The sequence below is a fragment of the Chlorocebus sabaeus genome, chromosome 16, assembly GCF_047675955.1.
Source record: "Chlorocebus sabaeus isolate Y175 chromosome 16, mChlSab1.0.hap1, whole genome shotgun sequence".
NCBI lineage: Eukaryota > Metazoa > Chordata > Mammalia > Primates > Cercopithecidae > Chlorocebus > Chlorocebus sabaeus.
In genome coordinates, this window is record NC_132919.1 from 63,570,553 (window position 1) to 63,588,993 (window position 18,441).

An 18,441-nucleotide genomic window follows, 5' to 3' on the forward strand; every position below is an offset into this window, starting at 1 on the left:
CTGAAAAGATGAAAAGTCACAGCGCCTGCTTAAAAGTTCACACATTAGGCTGGGCGCGGTGGCTCAAGCCTGTAATCCCAACACTTTGGGAGGCCAAGACGGGCGGATCACGAGGTCAGGAGATCGAGACCATCCTGGCTAACATGGTGAAACCCCATCTCTACTAAAAAATACAAAAAAACTAGCTGGGCGAGGTGGCAGGCGCCTGTAGTCCCAGGTACTCGGGAGGCTGAGGCAGGAGAATGGCGTAAACCCGGGAGGCGGAGCTTGCAGTGAGCTGAGATCCGGCCACTGCACTCCAGCCTGGGCGACAGAGCGCGACTCCGTCTCAAAAACAAAACAAAACAACAAAAAAACCTCACACATTAGTCATGAGCCAGTCATATTAAATATTTAAAATATGTTACAGCCGGGCACGGTGGCTCACACCTGTAATCCCAGCACTTTGGGAAGCCGAGGCAGGACAATCATTTGAGGTCAGAAGTTCGAGACCAGGCTGGCCAACATGGCAAAAACCTCGTCTGTACTAAAAATATAACAAAATTAGCTGGGCATGGTGGCGCCTGTAGTCCCAGCTACTCGGGAGGCTGAGGCAGGAGAATCACTTGAACCCGGGAGACAGAGTTGCAGTCAAGATGGCACCATTACACTCTAGCCTAGGCAACAGAGTAAGACTCCGTCTTAAAAAAAAAAAAAAAAGTGGTGACAACTAGTATATATACCAAGTGCAAGGGGAGAATAGATAGAGAACATCATGCCCAAGCCCACCTCGGGGAGTAAGCAAAACCTTCTTCACTCAGAAGACACTAATTGGGCTAAGGCATGATGGCTGTGAAGCAGTTTGCCCAGAGAACAGAGAGAGCAGGAGTAGTCCACGAAAAAAAAGAACTTCATAAAGAAAGGCATGAAAAGGTAAGAGAAGATTACATACTGAAGGAACCACACGCAGTTTACCATCGCTAAAGCACTTTGAAGAAGGAAGTGGCAGGCAATGAGTCTAAAGAGGAGGCAGAGACCAGATCACTAAGGACCTTAAATGGTTTGCTAAGGAGTTTCCATTTTATCCATTCAGTGATGAGGAGCCAATGAAAGATTCTGAAGAAAAAAGTGACATGATCAAATGACCATTTTGAAAGATCACTCTGGAAGCAACGCAATGGAAGAAAGGTAGGCAAAGTTGACAAAAACACTGAAAGTGTCTTCTCAGCAATTGGATTTTTTAAAAAAACACACCAACAAGATCATTTCTATAATGCAACTACTCAGTTTAAATGAGTGACATGAGACTCTCTTAGAAAGTTCTGATTAACAAAGAAAGGAGTTTAATATGCAGTATAAACCATGTAGTGAATAAAGGCAGAAATTGACATTATGGGGAAGAAAAGGCATAATCAAACACCAACATATTATTTTGCCCCTTAAACTTAGTAATGTTTACCTTCAACTATTCAAGGGAAAACAGAGACTGAACATAACAAGATACTCCATGTGTGGCCCACAAAAAAAAAAAAAAAAAACTTATACAACACATCCACAAACACAGCTTTCACATTATTTATAAAGATTTTTTTTAAAATAAACTGACCTAATAAATTTGTTTCCAGAAAAAAATTACGGTATTATAGTTACTTTGACCCCTCTAGGAAAAAAAAAAAAAGGTCCCAGAAACTTTTTTTCACTTTTTTTCACTAATTGCACAACCTGCTTTAGCCTTCTAAAACTCAGACCCAAAATTCTTGTTCTCTGTCTAATATTACCTTGAATCTTAAATACACAAAGCAAAATGTCCTCTGAAACAGCGGTCCCCAACTTTTTTGGCAACAGAGACCAGTTTTTCCAGACAATTTTTCCAGGGGGTTGCGGGGCAGAGATGGTTTGGGGATGAAACTGTTCCACCTCAGATCATCGGGAATTAGATTCTCATATGGGGTGGACAACCTAGATCCCTCTCATGAGCAGTTCACAACAGGGTTCAAGCTCCTATGAGAATCTCATGCAGCTGCTGATCTGACAGGAGGAGATGCTCAGGCGGTAATGCTGGCTGGTCAGTCACTCACCTCCTGCTGTGCACCCTGGTTCCAAACAGGCCATGATGGCCCAGGTTGGTTAAAGACGACTGCTCTAAAAGAAAGAAAAATGGCTGGGCACAGTTGGCTCACACCTGTAATTCCAGCACTTTGGGAGGTCAAGATAGGTGGATCACTTGAGTCCAGGAGTTTGAGATGAGCCTGGACAACAGGGTGAAACACTGTCTCTACAAAAAATACAAAAATTAGCTGGATGTGGTGGCACGTGCCTATAGTCTCAGCTACTCAGGAGGCTGAGGTGAGAGGATCACCTGAGCCCAGGAGACACAGGTTGCTATGAGCTAAGATCACACCACTGCGCTCTACCCTGGGAGACATAGTGAGATCCTGTCTTGAAAAAAGAAAAGAAAGGGAAGGGGAAGGGCAGAAGGAGACTGCTTGAGTGGGAAAACATAGCTCTAGTCTTTAAGCTCTTCTTTAACCTATTTCTCTCCGTGGCCTTTTCAAGGAACTCATCAGGGATATACATTCTGCATCACCATTACACATCTCCTCAACTCATTTTTTTTTCATCTTAAACAATCTTCATCTAATGCAAGTTACTACAAAAGATGCTATTCAAAGAAACCAAGTGGTAGTTCTCGTGGTATTACAACGAAGTCTAAACTATTTATTTGTATAGTATATTTACAGAGTGCTTTCCCTCAGAATAATCACAGCATTTCATGACTACAGGCACATTAAGCATATATAACAATGCTGAGTCTCAATTCATTCAGAAAGAAAAAAAAAAGTCCAAATAATTAAACTAGTTTCCAAACTATTTTATAATATTTGTTGCCTTGATCAGACTAGTACTAGAAGAGTAAACAGCCCTCTGCAACAGCTTGTTCTAGCTCCTTGAATTAAAATCTGCATATTGTACTGTCAGCAAAAATATCCCAGCTAACATTGGTGATTCTGGGTAAGTTCAATCCAATAATATTCAACTAGTGTGCCCAATCAGAGTGTCTCAGATCTAATTTTAATTCCAGTGTAAAAGGAAGAAATATGACAAGGAGAGGATTTTCATGCATTTCTTTTATGCACACTTGTTCTACCATATATTCAATCAGTACCAGCTACCCCAATAGTCCCCTTTGAAATGACTGGATTAGTATACTCCTTTCTAGGGGCTCCTTCCCTCTCCATTCAAAATAATTCATACAGAGTCATTCAGGAAATACTGAAAGAGCAAAGGCAGTTATGGGGGAGAAAAGAAAAAGCAGAGCTAGCATGGGACAGTCAAGAATCCATGATGGAAGAGGGAAATAACCTATTAATGTTTAACAATGTCAGTAAAATCCTAATTTGCAAAGCAAATTAAGTTGTACAAGTGAAGTATGCTAAAATGAACTACCAACCAGTAACCAGTACAAATACAAAGCAAACTCTGAGTGTATGACAATTTATTAAATATATTAAATTACGTAAGCACATATCCTGAATAAGTTTTAGCCATAAGCAGTAGATTATATTGAATTCCCATATCAACAAATGTACATAAAAAGGGAAATGTTTGGTTACATGAGATATGCAATTCACAGCACAATAAGGAAAGGTTTCTGTTGAAAAAGAATGGCAGAAGCGATTTGGCTAACAGAAGAAAGTAACTATTATAATTGTGAAAGATAATGTTCTATTTCTTAAACTGGGTAAAAGGCATATAAGTGTTGGCTGCATTGTGGAGTCTTTATGTTTTACACATTTTTATAAATACTTTCTAATATGTGGTCAATATCTTATAAAACAATGTTTAAGTGTGAGTGAACAAACATTTGTTGACATTAGAGGTAAAATGCACATAGGCATCTAATCCATTTGTGCTAATTATGGTACTTTTTAATATAAATGAAAAAGAGATCACAAAAATATGAGGAAGAAAATAGCATAATTTATCCTTAATTTCCCTACAGAAAGTAAGCAGTAAAGGTTTATTGGTGCTCTTAAAAAGGCTGTGTGTGTGTGAATGTGTATATACACACTACACACACGCTATATTAAATTTACTTGAAATTAACTTTTTACCTCTAAAGTTCCCTTAAAATCAACCACCATCACAAATATTTCCTTAACCACATAAAAAGTACTAATACTCCTCTAGGCATAATCCCAGAAATAAATTAAAAAACAAATTCCTAAAGAGAAATGTTCACACTGCAAATAACCGTATCTTGTATATACGCAGACTTAACATCTATGTGAGTTGTCCAGGTTTATCCACATCTATAGCACTTGCTTTATGATGGGCACATGCATTTTAATTATGCCTTGTCAATACTACCTTGAGTGAGAGGGCAATATAGCATATTGATGAGAAGCACAGGTTCTGGAGCTAGCATTCCTAAATGGAAACTTAGCTCTTCTACTTCTCAGCTATATAATATTGGACAAGTTATTTAACCTCTCTGTGTTTCAGATTCTCATCTGTAAAACGGAAATAACTGCATACCTCATAGGGTGTTGGAACTGATTAAAACAATGTACAACAGGACTGGAAAAGAATAGGTGATACATAAATGTGAGCTGTTACTACTAGTACAGCTGGCCCTTGAACAACAAGGGCTTAAACTGTGCTGGTCTACTCCTGTGCAGATTTTTTTCAAGCAATACGGTATTCATGGGATGCAAAAACCCAGTATACTGAGGGCCGACTTTTTCCTATACATGGTTCCACACACCAACCACGGGATTTGAGCACGCATGGATTTTGGTATATGTGGGGGTCCTGGAACCAATGCCTGGCATACAATAAGGGAAGAATGTAGTAGTCATTGTATTGTACCCTCTTCCTGAACGTACCAAAAACATTCTTAAGCAATGTGATTTCCTGGCTAACACGAAATGCTACCTATATTTAAAATAGACATCAAATCTGAGGCCTGATTAACTGTAAGTTTAAAGCCCTTCAACTCTGAAGAAAACAGGTGATTCACAGATCTACAAAACTACTCTATCAAGAACAATCTGAGAGGACTGGTTCCCCGAGTGCAACTATCAATTTCTTCCCTTACACAAGGGGGCAGTGATAACAAGAAAAGAATCGGGCTCTGTAACACCTCTTCCTACAGACAGTAGGGGGTGGCAGTACATATGGCTTACAGTCAGAACAAAACAGGAAGACCCAACAGAATTCTCTTTATTCTCCTCTGGCCCTTTCCTCTGTTCTTCAGCCCCAACAGCGTCTCAAGGTAAGGGACATATCTACAGAAAAGACTAAAACCCAAAATCAATCAACAAGGAAAATCCATTTTTGTCTTTGAAGCAAATGATCCCTCAATGGCTGAATTTGGATCTAAGGGAAAGCCAATCAGTATGAATTTTCAGATTATCTGGCAAATTACTATAATGAGAACAGCATTCACACATGTAATTTCATTTCTTTACAAGAATTATAACATAAAACATTAAAATCTCATAATTAAGTACATTCTAATGAACACATTTCCATACTTCTGCTTTTGTTATACAGTATATTTACACTCCCTGTAAATACATATAAGTTACATTAAATAGATCACGGAGTTGTCTTTTGTTACTTCTGAAATTCCAGCTATGTTCTGACAATCCTCTCAAAACAGATGTTCTTAAATGGAAGTCAAAATTTTTTGCAGCATGTGGGTAATTTCTTATGAATGTATAATATACACGTACATAAATCTATATAGAGACATAAATATCTAGATACAGAGGGGATCAGGAGAGAGGAAGAAAGACAATGTTTAACGTTTTATTTCGTGCTCACATCCCTAAGAGGATCTATCTACCTGGGAAATGCTGCAAGAAGCACTCCATTGACAGTATCCATGTTGTTGCTTTTTATGCCAATTTACTGTATTTTTTTTATTTCACCATCCCAACACCAAGAACATACAAGAATATTTTACTACTGCCGTTCTCTGTAATTAACCATTGTGATAGATACTGGCTCCAATCCCTTAAAATGCCTGAAAACCTATCCCTTTTGTTCACCATACTGTTTTGTTTTCCTCATTACAGATATTTTCACCTGTGTAAAAATCAGGAAAAGGGCACATACGAAAAATACTTCCCTTTGCCTAATGATTTTGAACTTAAAATTATGGTCAAGACGTTTGGGGTTTTGTTTGTGTCTTTTCCTGGAGAGGATCAGAGAAGAGAGTGAAAGACACCCGAAACACCAAATCTTCTTCCTAATGTTAATTATCATTGTTTATGTTTTGTGAAGACCATTCTAAACATTCCACACCTGGAACTGAAGACTGGATACAATTGTACCAGTGCTCTACACGCTGATGGCAAAACCTGGAATTGTTTTAGCCCTATTTTTTCTTTCCCATCTCACAGCCAGACACAATTTGCTTTTTTTCTTTCACGTGGTTACTTTCTCTATCTCAAAAAAAATAGCTTATCACAGCTCCTCCAGATTTCCTATGGCAAAATAACTAGCAATAAGCCTTATTAATCTTTTATTATGCTGCACCTCCTTTCCCAGAGGAATTATTAATATCGCTAATAACACTTCGACCATGAATCTCAACGCCACACAGGCCAGCCCATCCTGTGCTTTACCTGGCACATTTCACAACTACTTTTATGCTGCATTCTGGGGGCACATTTTGCAACTCGTTCTGCACCACATTCCCTGCCACGTTTAGCAATCCGCCTCGCATCTTATCCTTGGTCTCTGTCATCCAGAGACGCTCTAGGTACCAAATTCCATGACACCTTCGGTGACAGCCAAGTGGCGACCCCAGACGCCTCTGAAGCCCGCCTTGGTGTCATATTCGGAGCCAGTCTTCCCCACGCCTTGGACACCGAGGCACTTCGCTGCCCATTTCGCCGTCTCCCCGCTCGCCCCCGCCCCTCTCCCCGGAGCCGAGGCTGTGGAGGCGAACGACCCTGTCACTGAAGGGACCTTTCCTCGCCCTGCTCCCCGGACCCCTTACCTGCCGCTCTGAGGGGCTCTCTGCACCTCCGGGTCAAGCCCCAGTCCTCGGGGTCTCCTGTGAGGACCGCGCCGCCCGCCGGCGCCGCCCGCGATTCCCGGAGCACCTCGCAGCCCTCCGACGCCCCGCGGCGGGTCTGCACCCCGGAACGGCGCGGCGGGGCCTCGCAGCCGGCGAGCGCAGCCCGCGGCGGTGCTCCTGTCAGCGGCGGCTCGGGGGCCAGCTCCAGCCCCTCGGCTCGGCTCAGCGGCGGCGGGCGCCTCGCTCCGCCTAGCGCGCGGCACAGCCGAGAGGTGAGCGCGAGGGGGATGGGAATGGGGGCGGGGCCGCCCGAAGGAGGCGCGGAGGGCGGTGGCGGCGGGAGGGCAGCGCCAGCAGCCCGGGGCCGGGCGCTCGGAGCGCTCGCAGCTTCCCCCGTTGGGCGGGCGGCTCGCGCGAGGCGGCTGTGCCAGCGGGCCCCGCCGGAGCAGCGCGCCCAGCAACCCGCGCCCGGCCAGCCGCTCGCTAGCGCCGCCGCCGCGCTGGGGGCGTCGCACCCTCGGAGGCCGCCCGCAGCCCCGCCCCCTCTGGGCCGGGGTGGGGAGGGGCGCGAGCGCGCAGGGAGCGCGCGTGCGTGGGGGCGCGTGCGTGGTGGAGCGCGCGCGCCCCCGCCCCTTCCACAGCTTGGGGGTGGGGAACGGCTGGAAGAGGGAGTGGGGGCGCAGCCCTCCTCCGCGCGGAGATACGGGGCCCTGGCTCTGGCGCTCTGGGATGTCCTGGCATTTCTGGTATCCCCGGGGGGCTCGGACTTATGGATGGCATTTGGAGGGGCAGCGGGGAGGAAGCTCGGTAACTGACAAGGCCCTACATAGTTGGGCTCCGCCCCCGGGGTGATGTCACTCTCGAGGTGGCTGCTGCTGTCACGTGCGCCCATTTCAGGGCCTGCTTTGATGACCGGAACGCTCCCCTAGATCTCCCCCACTTCGGTCACCTCAGGCACACATCACTCGGAGAGTCCTTGAAGCCTACAAGTGTCAGTTATTCTTTCCCGAATTCTCAGTGGTAGTTTGTAAACGGCTTCAAAAGGCCACGGTTGGCTGTGGGGAGAATCAGAATGAGAAAGAAAAACAAAACAACAGTGGGGTTGGTGGGGAGACGGAGACTTATTTAGAATAATGGCTGAAAATTCACCAACCACAGCTTGCGAGCCTGAGGTAAAGTCGTGGCGCTGCTTCTGTCACTGCCAGGTTGGCTAAGAAGTAACGTGGTTTTAAGAGCTGGCGGGAAGGGCGGGAAAGCCACCACATTAATGCCTCGTCGAACGATGTTAGGCTATATTTCACCCTCCACCTAGATCTTCTTCCCCTCTACTCTTTCCCTCCTATCATAAAACAGCACGTCGACTATGGAAGATGTTTAGGACATAAACATCTTCGCGTGCTGCAAGACGATGCGAAGCAATCACCGTGACCAACTGTGCCTGGCCCGCCTTCCCTTCCATAAACTGAGATGACCTTTCGTGGTCATCCAACTTCTTAATCAGATGCCGTGATCGGAAATAGATGCGCCAAATTACATCAATCAAGGAAGCTCTGTGGAGTTTCCAAGGTAGAGAGGTTTGTTTGATAACGGCGCTTTAATCTACCCCATCCCGTAGCACTTCATCCAGGAGTTTCTTCGATTTTCAAAAATTAGTATTAATTTCAGAACAATACAAGAAATTGACATGAACATATCCATCCAACAGCTCTTCTTTACAGTGAATGCTTGCAAAGTCAGAGCTAGAGCAGCTTTGAATAGTACAGCTAACATGGCAAGGTGAAGGGCTGACATATGGAACTTTTTGGTGTTAACTCCAGAAAGTTAGACTAATATAACGAAAACCCATCTACCTATGATGTTAGAGACAAGGCAGTGATTACTTACAGGAGAATTGATTGAGAGGAGACAGGAGCGAGCCTTCTGGTTTGCTGGAAATATTCAGTATCTTGATCTAGTTAATGGTTACCCGGGTGTATACATATGCAGAAAGATCTGTGCACCTCATGTCAGTTTTTTAAAATCACGTACACACCAAGAAGCATTGCAATGTCATCATCACTGGAGTCGGAAAACCTCAGTTTGAATCTCAGTATCACAAAACACTTACCTGCTATGTGACCTTGAACAGGTCTCTGGACCTTCCTTTCTTCATCTGTCTAAAGTGGGTGATATTAATACTTACTTTACAGATGGATGTAAGGATGAAACGAAATTTTGGAAAATACTTAACACAAAGCCTGTTACACAATAAGGACTCAGGAAACAGGAGCTATTATGTTATCCTTCTTACCCTCGAATTTACCCTATTTAATTCTCCTTCGGTCTTTTTTAATTTATTTTTAAGATTACTTGGTATCTAAGCCTTTCCCTGCGAGTTTCACTGAGACTAATAACATTCCATCTCTGAGAAATAACAAAAGGCAGTCAGGGGTGTAATGTTGGTTTTCAAACTAGTTCAGGTGGCAGTCCCTAGAAATTACGGTGCTCAATGTGGAGCATCATGAAATGCCGATAGATTTAACTCTGCCATATGGAATTGACACAATTTTACCAGCACTAAATCTGGCTATTTTATGGTTATGCAAATCTCCACATATTAAAAAAATGGGGGCTTTTTTTTGTTGTTGCTGTTCTTTTTTCTGAGACAGACTCTCGACCTGTCACCCAGGCTGGAGTGCAGTGGCGCCATCTCGGCTTACTGCAACCTCTGCCTCCTGAGTTCAAGTGATTTTCATGCCTCAGCCTCCTTCCCAAGTAGCTGGGATTATAGGCACACACCATCACCCCTGGCTAATTTTTGTATTTTAGGTACAGATGGGGTTTTACCATGTTGACGAGGTTGGTCTGGAACTCCTGACCTCATGTGATCCACCCAACTTGGCCTCCCAAAGTGCTGGGATCACAGGCGTGAGCCACTGTGTCCAGCCAAAAAATAATGTGTTTTTAAGAGATAATATGTCTGTGTTTTTCTCTCTAAATTTATTTGCAACTTTTTTACAAGGTAAGAAGTACGAAAAAATTAATAATAATTCACAAAATGAAAACCTTTAAACCCATTTTTCCTGGAAATTAGAAAAACACCATAATTGTTCAATTTTAGCAGCAGAGCTCTTTATTGGATTTACCCACAGTAAGCTCTGATAGCTGTAACCCACATGGTCTCCTGCACTGATAAAGTGAGTAACTCTGACTCACTGTCCTCATCATACTTCCAAAGATCAGTCCCCACTGCTTTTAGCCAACCTTTCCCAAACCCCATTTTCATGTGGGCAGTGTCCAGAAATGAACTCACTGCTTCACTCTTTTGATCATCCACCATCCTTCTATTCTGCCAATTCTCTTCCAGGTAGTTCTACTGTCCAGCCTTATAATTTGCTGCCACACTCTAACTTTGAGGAGGACACAATATGTCCCTGACAGAGTTGTGGGTGGGGCATAGTAGGGACAGAGAGCAACATTGCAGTGAGAAGTCACCTCTGTTCTCTACTCTTCTCCCTGATTCCCTTTTCTGTCACTATTACCCGAAATCCTGAGAATGCTAATTTTATTACCTACTAAAAATCCATTCTAGTAAAGATGTTAATTTAGTCTATAACTTCAATTTGGAAACGTAATGTATGCCGTGTAATAAGAACCTGCAAATAATTGTTGATAACATAGCCCATCCTTACTCTGTACCTCCCAACATTTTAGCATCATCTGTATTATTCAAAATGCCCTTTCTTGCCCTTTCACCTCTGCACTATCAACCACCTCTGCATATGGTGTCTTCCCTGGCTACCCCTAAGTCTCTCTAGCTATCTAGCTATCTTTTTTTTTTTTTTTTTTTTTTGAGACAGGGTCTCACCCCCATCACCCAGGCTGGAGTGCAGTGGCACCATCATGGCTCACTGCAGCCTCTACGTCCCAGACTCAGGTGACCTTTCCACCTCAGCCTCCTGAGTAGCTGAGACCAAAGGTGCACATCACCATGCCCAGCTAATTTTTTATATTGTTATATAGTTGGAGTCTCGCCATGTTGCCCAGGCTGGTCTCGAACTCCTGGGCTCAAGCAATCCACCTGCCTCAGCCTCCCAAAGTGCTGGGATTGCAGGTATGAGCCACTGCGCCCAGCCCTCTAAGTCTCTTAAGTAAACCATCAAGTTCACCTTTTTCTACCCTTTTCCCTTAACTCTCTCTCCCTAAATAAAAAGTAATACCATCCACTACTGAGTGATCACCCACTGGCAGCAAATATTTCACCAGCTACTTTATATGCACAACCTCATTTAATCCCCACAACACCCTATCAGATAAGTATTATGTTAATTTTTTAGATGGGGGGGGGTTCTGAGAGGTTGAATAACCAGCCCAATTTTACACTCAGTGATAGGTAGAGCCACAGACATAAAGCCTAGACATAAACTTTATTCTCTATCAGTTACCCTGGAGATTGCCATACAAAGTGTAAAGGAGAACAAAGAATACATATTTTTTAAATGTGAGTTGCCAGTTGCTCATGCCTGTAATCCCAGAGTCTCAGAAGACTGAGACAGGAGGATCCCTTGAGGCCAGGAGTTCGAGGCCACAGTGAGCTATGACTGCACCACTGCTGTCCAGCCAAGGCAACAGAGTAAGACCCCCACTAAAAAAAAAAAAAAAGGAAGCCATGTCACACAATGGAAGGATTTCTAAAAGGTTGATGTAAATGAGACTTTCCTCACTGATTGTTTTTCATAATCTCATTTCTTGTTGATCTGTGATTAATTACTTACCCGAGAGCTTCAACATTTTCCCCAACAACTCTACCTCAGCCTTTTGATGAATATTTGATATTTCTAGATGAACACTTAAAAACATTTCCACATAGAGGAGCTACTACTTAAAAGAAGTTTCTAGTAAATCCCTTTTTTGTAAAATGAAAAATGCATGTAAAACGTGAATAAACAAATGCTCATATATTTTTACATTGACATTTATAAATGTTTGACAAATATTTACACCTACTGTTTGTATATAGCTGTGATAAGTGCCATGGGGCATATAGAATTGATTTGAGGAAAGTCTTGCCTACTTAACTGTCATAATCTATTTGAGAAACAGAATGCTTAAAACATTTAAATATATAATATAGTATATTATAGAATTAAGTCTCAACATGAATAAAACAGCAAGTTCTGTAACAAATTACAAGAAGGAGGGATGCAAGTTTGACTGGGATGGTATAGAATTGCTTCTTGAGAAAAGCAGAATAGGAAAAAGAAATGGTTGGAAAGAAGGAAGGAAGGGCCCTGAGAGCTCAACAAAAGTCCAGAGGAGGGAATGAATATGACAACCTCTTAGGTCAAAGAATGGATCTCTTTTGAAGATGAGTTGCTTTCTTAATAAAGACATGAACTCAGCTGCCATTAGGACATGTTCTCTCTCTCATTTCTGACCTTTTTGTATTAGGCTCTCTCTCTTCTCATTCTGCGTCTGAGCATTCTCTCTGTTTCCCAGGCTCATGTGTTGTAAAATATATCAACTAACAGCATTCACAGATTTAGCTGCTAAGGAGAGACTGACTTGATTCTCTGGATATAGAGTACAAAAATTCCAGGAAGGGCTCTGGTTGGCCCAGCTTGGATCAAGAGCTCTCTTGCAGCAAATTCCAGGGGTGTACATTATAAATTGTGCGACATGTGTTTAAGTATGAACGCATTTATTTTCTCTGAAGAGGGGATCCATTGGTTCCATTAGATTCTCAAAGGAAGGGATTTGTAATTCAAAAGCAGTAAAGAGCTACTACAAATACCAAATATGCCAAAACCATCTCTCATTTCTTCTCTCCCAAACCAGCCCTTCTGACCCCCCTGCTCTGTCACTGATACCCCAGTCTTCTAGACTGCTAGACTTGTTACCTTGTTGTGTTTTGATACTTCACTGTTCTTTACTCCCTGCATTTAGTTATTCGGTAGATTATGTTAATTTTTCCCATGCAGTGGTTGTTAGAACTATTCTTTTCTGTTTTCACAGGCACAATCCTTGACTATCAGCTGTCATCTTCTTTAGCTCACTAAATAGTAACATCTTCTTAACCAGATTCTTACCAGTTGTCCCTTCCTGCTCAAATCCACCTTGTTAGGTGAGTGTTTTAAACTGCCTTTCTGTCATTCTTCTGCTGAAAGACTCCATGGTGTCACCTTTCCTGGGCAGTAAGAAAGACCCCGTGCAGTCTGGTCTAGGCCCATCTTTCTAACCTTTTACCAACTGATGTCTTATCTCCTTACTAGTAAATGCTGTCCTATTCAGCCACACCTGTTGCTCAATGATCTGTTCTTTAAATGTGAAATATGTCTATTTGTAGTTCACATCAATGTTTGTCTTTACTAAGAAAACAACTCATCCTCAAAAGAGGTCCATTCTTTGACCTAAGAGGTTGGTCCCTTCCCTCTCTTCTCCATCCATTTCTTTTTACTGCTTTGCTTTCCTCAAGAAAGCGAAGTAGAACTCAAGAAGAAGTTCCATACCATCCCAGTGAAAGTTGTATCCCTCCTTCTGTGATTTATTACAGAACTTACTATTTTACTCATGTTGACACTTAATTCTGTAGTATACTATATTACATATTATATATTTAAATGTTTTAAGCCTCTTGTTTCTCAAATACATTATAGGTTCTGAGGGATAGTCCAGTCCTTTAATGAGTCTGGAATTCCATACAGGCGGACGCCTAGTTAATTTTTTACACATTCTTACCCAGTTTCTTACTTAATACATTCCTGGTAATATATACAAATGTCGATTATGCAAAAATTAAATGCACTGAATATTATAGAAGCACAGCTTCTTTTCTAGGGAGCTGAAAAATAGTATTCAATTCCTACTTGCAATTCACCTTTTTTTTTTTTTTTTGAGACAGAGTTTAACTCTTGTTGTCCAGGCTGGAGTACAGTGGCGCAATCTCAGCTCACTGCAACTTCTGCCTCCTGGGTTCAAGTGATTCTCCTGCCTCAGCCTCCTGAGTAGCTAGGATTACAGTGTGCACCACCATGCCCAGCTAATGTTGTATTTTTTTAGTAGAGATGGGGTTTCACCATGTGGGTCAGGCTGGTCTCAATCTCCTGAGCTCAAATGATCCACCCTCCTCGGCCTCCCAAAGTGCTGGGATTACAGGTGTGAGCCACCACGCCTGGCCTAATTCACCTTTAAGATACAATCTTTGATAATGTATTTCCAGCAGGTATTATATGTTCTACTTTTGTCCTAATTAATATCTACCTGACAGGGTAAGTTAAAGTTTCACGGCTTTGTATGTAGCCAGTGACGCCTCCTTTGCTCAATTGTATTGTTTCAAAAACCTGTGCTGCTTATTACTAGCATCAGCATTTTTATTTTTCCATTTTCGACTCATAGTTGTAATGGTAAGGAAAATGTAACAAAGTTTCAAATGATTACATAAACATATACCAAAAATAGTGATGCTACTGAAAATAGGCTCTGCTGGGCATGATGGTTCATGCCTGTAATCCCAGCACTTTAGAAAGCAGAAGTGAGAGTATCGCTTGAGCCCAATAGTTAGAGACCAGCCCAGGCAACATAGTGAGACCCTATCTCTACAAAAAATAAATAATATCCAGGCGTGGTAACACAGGCCCATAGTCCCAGCTACTCAGGAGGCTGAGGCAGGAGGATCACTTAACCCAGGAAGTCGAGGCTGCAGTGAGCCATGATCATGTCACTGCACTCCAGCCTGGGCAACAGAGTGAGAAGAAAAAAAAAGATAAAGAAAAAGAAAAGAAAATAGACTCTTGACTGGTATGCTGCGCCACTGTATAAGAGCTTAAAATATCCAGTCATCAGCACATCAGCAGATGCATAAATGTCACAATTCAATGTATAAAAAGTGACTGAGGGATGACATTGTATAATGCAAGAAAGTTTTAGTTGATCTAAAGTTGAAACCTCTTTGCGCTGGTAGCTCACACATTTATTTTTCAAGAGCAACATGTTTTAAAAAATGCCAAAATACAAAGATTATGCCACTGAGCCACCACATATAAGACCTGAATTTTGAGTTGATTCTCCAATAGTTGTATGGGTTTTCATGAACCTGATATATGCCCTCACTCAGAGCACATAAGTAGTTATAAGGTCGTTAATAAATATGACTATATTCCACCTATAGGGAATTCAAAATTCAATAAAAGACTGGGATATCTCCTGGAAGCCAAGGATAAGAGTATGGTGGATCTGTAGACTCAACTGCTGTTAGAAAATGTTCTGTCTCTCACTTCTGACCTCTTTTTTTTTTTTTTTTTTTCTATCAGACTGTCATTCTGTCTCTCTCTTCTCACTCTGCATTTGATTTAGCTACAGGGTGGGGTGGGGTGGGGGGCAGTCAGCAGCAAAGGAGAAAGATTGGCCATTGCAGAGAATGAGCCCACAATCATGGCTTGGTACCACAGCCCATATCAATTAGGCATGAGTAAAAGTAAAGGTACGCATACAAAGAGTAGTGTAAATTGTTTTATTTTGTATAATGGAATACACTTAAATTTCTTTTTAATCAAATGAGGCTTTAGACATCAATTTTTTTTAAATAAGACAATTATAGTTGGTTGATGTGGAATGTAGAGAGGTTTTAATTATTTAAAATAATGGTGGGGGCGTGTGCCTATAGTCCCAGCTACTGGGGAGACTGAAGTACGAGAATTGCTTGAACCTGGGAGACAGAGGTTGCAGTGAGCCGAGACTGTACCACTGTGCTCCAGCCAGGGCAACAGAGAGAGACTCTGTCTCAACAAAAAAAAAAAAGGAAAATAAAAATAAAAAATGTATAGAAGAGGTGGGGGAAAGAAGAGGTAGAGGAAATGAAGGTATAGATTGGACCTTATCCCATTCAGCTGAAGCCCAATGAGCTTCAGATTGACTACGTTGAGTCAATCCAGCCTGACACGCACCCTAAAAGGAACAAAGGGGAGTAAAGAATCAGAATTCAGGCTGGGCGTGGTGGCTTATGCCTGTAACCCCAGCACTTTGGGAGGCCAAGGCAGGTGGATCACGAGGTCAGGAGTTTGAGACCAGCCTGACCAACATGGTGAAACCCCATCTCTACTAAAAATACAAAAATTAGCTAGGCGTGGTGGCGCGCACCTGTAGTCCCGGCTACTCAGGAGGCTGGGGCAGGATAATCTCTTGAACCTGGGAGGCGGAGGTTGCAGTGAGCCGAGATCGCACCACTGCACTCCAGCCTGGAGACAACAGAGTGAGACTCTGTCTAAAAAAAAAAAAAGAATCAGAATATAATAGAGGAAAAGGGAAAGGGGCATTTTAACATATTGTTACCAATCTAGTAATTGTAATGAAACTTCATTTCATTACCGACTTGGAACTTGTCTATCTGAAAATCTGATCTATCAGGAGCACAGCAAAGAACCAAGGGAATAAAGGAGATGTAAAAAGGCCTCTGGAGAAACAGAGATCACTATGTTCATGCCCTGAAGATCATGCCCATTACTCCTAGACATTTATCAAAGCCCCTTCTCAGGGGCTATTTTTACTTGGATTTGATTTTAGAAAAGTTGGCAATCTGATCTTCAAACCCATAGAAAAGTAAAAGCAATAAACTGGAGGGAGGAGAAACTATCACAGCAGTCATGCAGACAGCAGTGAGAAGAGAAAGCTGGAAAGCTGGATGACTTTTTTTTTTTTTTTTTTGAGGTGGAATCTTTCTCACACAGGTTGGAGTGCAGTGGCGCTATCTCGGCTCACTGCAACCTCTGTCTCCTGGGTTCAAGCAATTATTATTATTATTTTGAGATGGTGTCTCCCTCTGTCACCCAGGCTGGAGTGCAGTGGTGCGATCTTGACTCACTGCAACCTCCGCCTCTCAGGTTCAAGCGAGTCTCCAGCCTCAGCCTCCCGAGTAGCCAGGATTACAGGCACCCACCTCCACGCCCAGCTAATTTTGTGTAGTTTTAGTAGAGATGGGGTTTTACCGTGTTGGCCAGGCTGGTCTCAAACTCCTGACCTCGTGATTCACCCGACTCAGCCTCCCAAATTGCTGGGATTACAGGCATGAGCCACCACTCCTGGCACTCAAGAAATTCTTGTGCCTCAACCTCCCAAGTAGCCACCACCACGCCCAGCTAATTTTTTTGTATATTTAGTAGAGATAGTGTTTCACCATATCAGCCAGGCTGGTCTCGAACTTCTTGCCTCAAGTGATACGCCAGCATCAGCCTCCCAAGGTGCTGGAATTACAGGCACGAGCCATGACGCCCAGCTGAAAGCTAAATGTCTTTAAGCAAGGTGTAGATGAAAAAAAAAAAAGTGTAAATATTAACTTAATGATCAAAAAACACAGTAATTTAATTCCTTTAGCATAGGGGAAAACAGCCCTACATACCTCTGTAAGCCTTGGGGAAGAAACTTTTAAAACTGATATCTATATTAACTGTGAGTAAACAAGAAGGTTAAATTACATTCAGTATAAAGACACTCCCTGAGTTAGGCAACACTCAACTTTATGTAAATAGTTCCATAAGGCACATAATAAAATTTTAAGATGTGGGAGGTTTTATATCACATTAAGAAATGCAAATAAGTCAAGTATACAAATGAACACCACAAAGTAGGTACATAAGGCCAGAAGTTGCAGATATAAGGAGATAATGGCCCTCTATGGGTAATCTTGCAGAGCTCTGTTCCCACGCAGATTCTCACTGCATTGGCTGGTGTTATGACACTGCTATTTGTGTATTTCCCATTTTATTACTTTCTAATTGTATTTGTCAGGGTTCTCTAAAGGGACAGAACTAATAGGATATACATCTATATGAAGGGGAGTTTATTAGGAGAATTAACTCACAGGATCACAAAGTGAAGTCCCACAATAGGCCGTCTGCAAGCAGAGGAGCAAGGAAGCCAGTCTGAGTCCCAAAACCTCTAAAATAGGGAAGCCGACAGTGCAGCCTTCAGTCTGTGGCGGAAGGTCCAAAAGCCCCTGGCAAATCACTGGTGTAAGCCCAAGACTCCAAAAGTTGAAGAACTTGGAATCTGATGTTCAAGGGCAGGAAACATCCAGCACGGGAGAAAGATGAAGTCCAGAAGACTCAGCAAGTCTGATCTTTACAATTTCTTCTGCCTGCTTTATTCTAGCCACGCTGACAGCTGATTAGATGGTACCCACCTAAATTGAGGGTGGGTCTGCCTCTCCCAGTCCACTGACTCAAATGTTAATCTTCTTTGGCAACACCCTCACAGACACACCCAGGAAAAATACTTTGCATCCTTCAATCCAATCAAGTTGACATTCAATATTAGCCATCACACTAATCATGTCCCCAAAGTAACTAAGTGATAGGAAGACTATAGGATGAGTCTGTGAATAAGTAAATTGAATAGGAGCAAAATATTAAAAATTTAAACAATTATGTATGAAGATATTTTCAACTTATCATAAT

The 18,441-nt window shown here is 42.4% G+C and overlaps 1 protein-coding gene across 6 annotated transcripts in view; it reads right to left on the reverse strand.

Annotated features, from left to right (window-relative positions):
* Window positions 1-7,101, reverse strand: part of TANC2 (tetratricopeptide repeat, ankyrin repeat and coiled-coil containing 2) — a 478,761-nt gene extending 471,660 nt beyond the window's left edge. For all 6 annotated transcript variants that reach the window (XM_008012171.3, XM_037993758.2, XM_008012175.3 and 3 more), the window contains exon 1: window positions 6,995-7,101. The gene's annotated coding sequence lies outside the window, so the exon portion shown is untranslated. The remainder of the gene's footprint in view (window positions 1-6,994) is intronic.
* Between the last annotated feature and the right edge of the window lie 11,340 nt (window positions 7,102-18,441).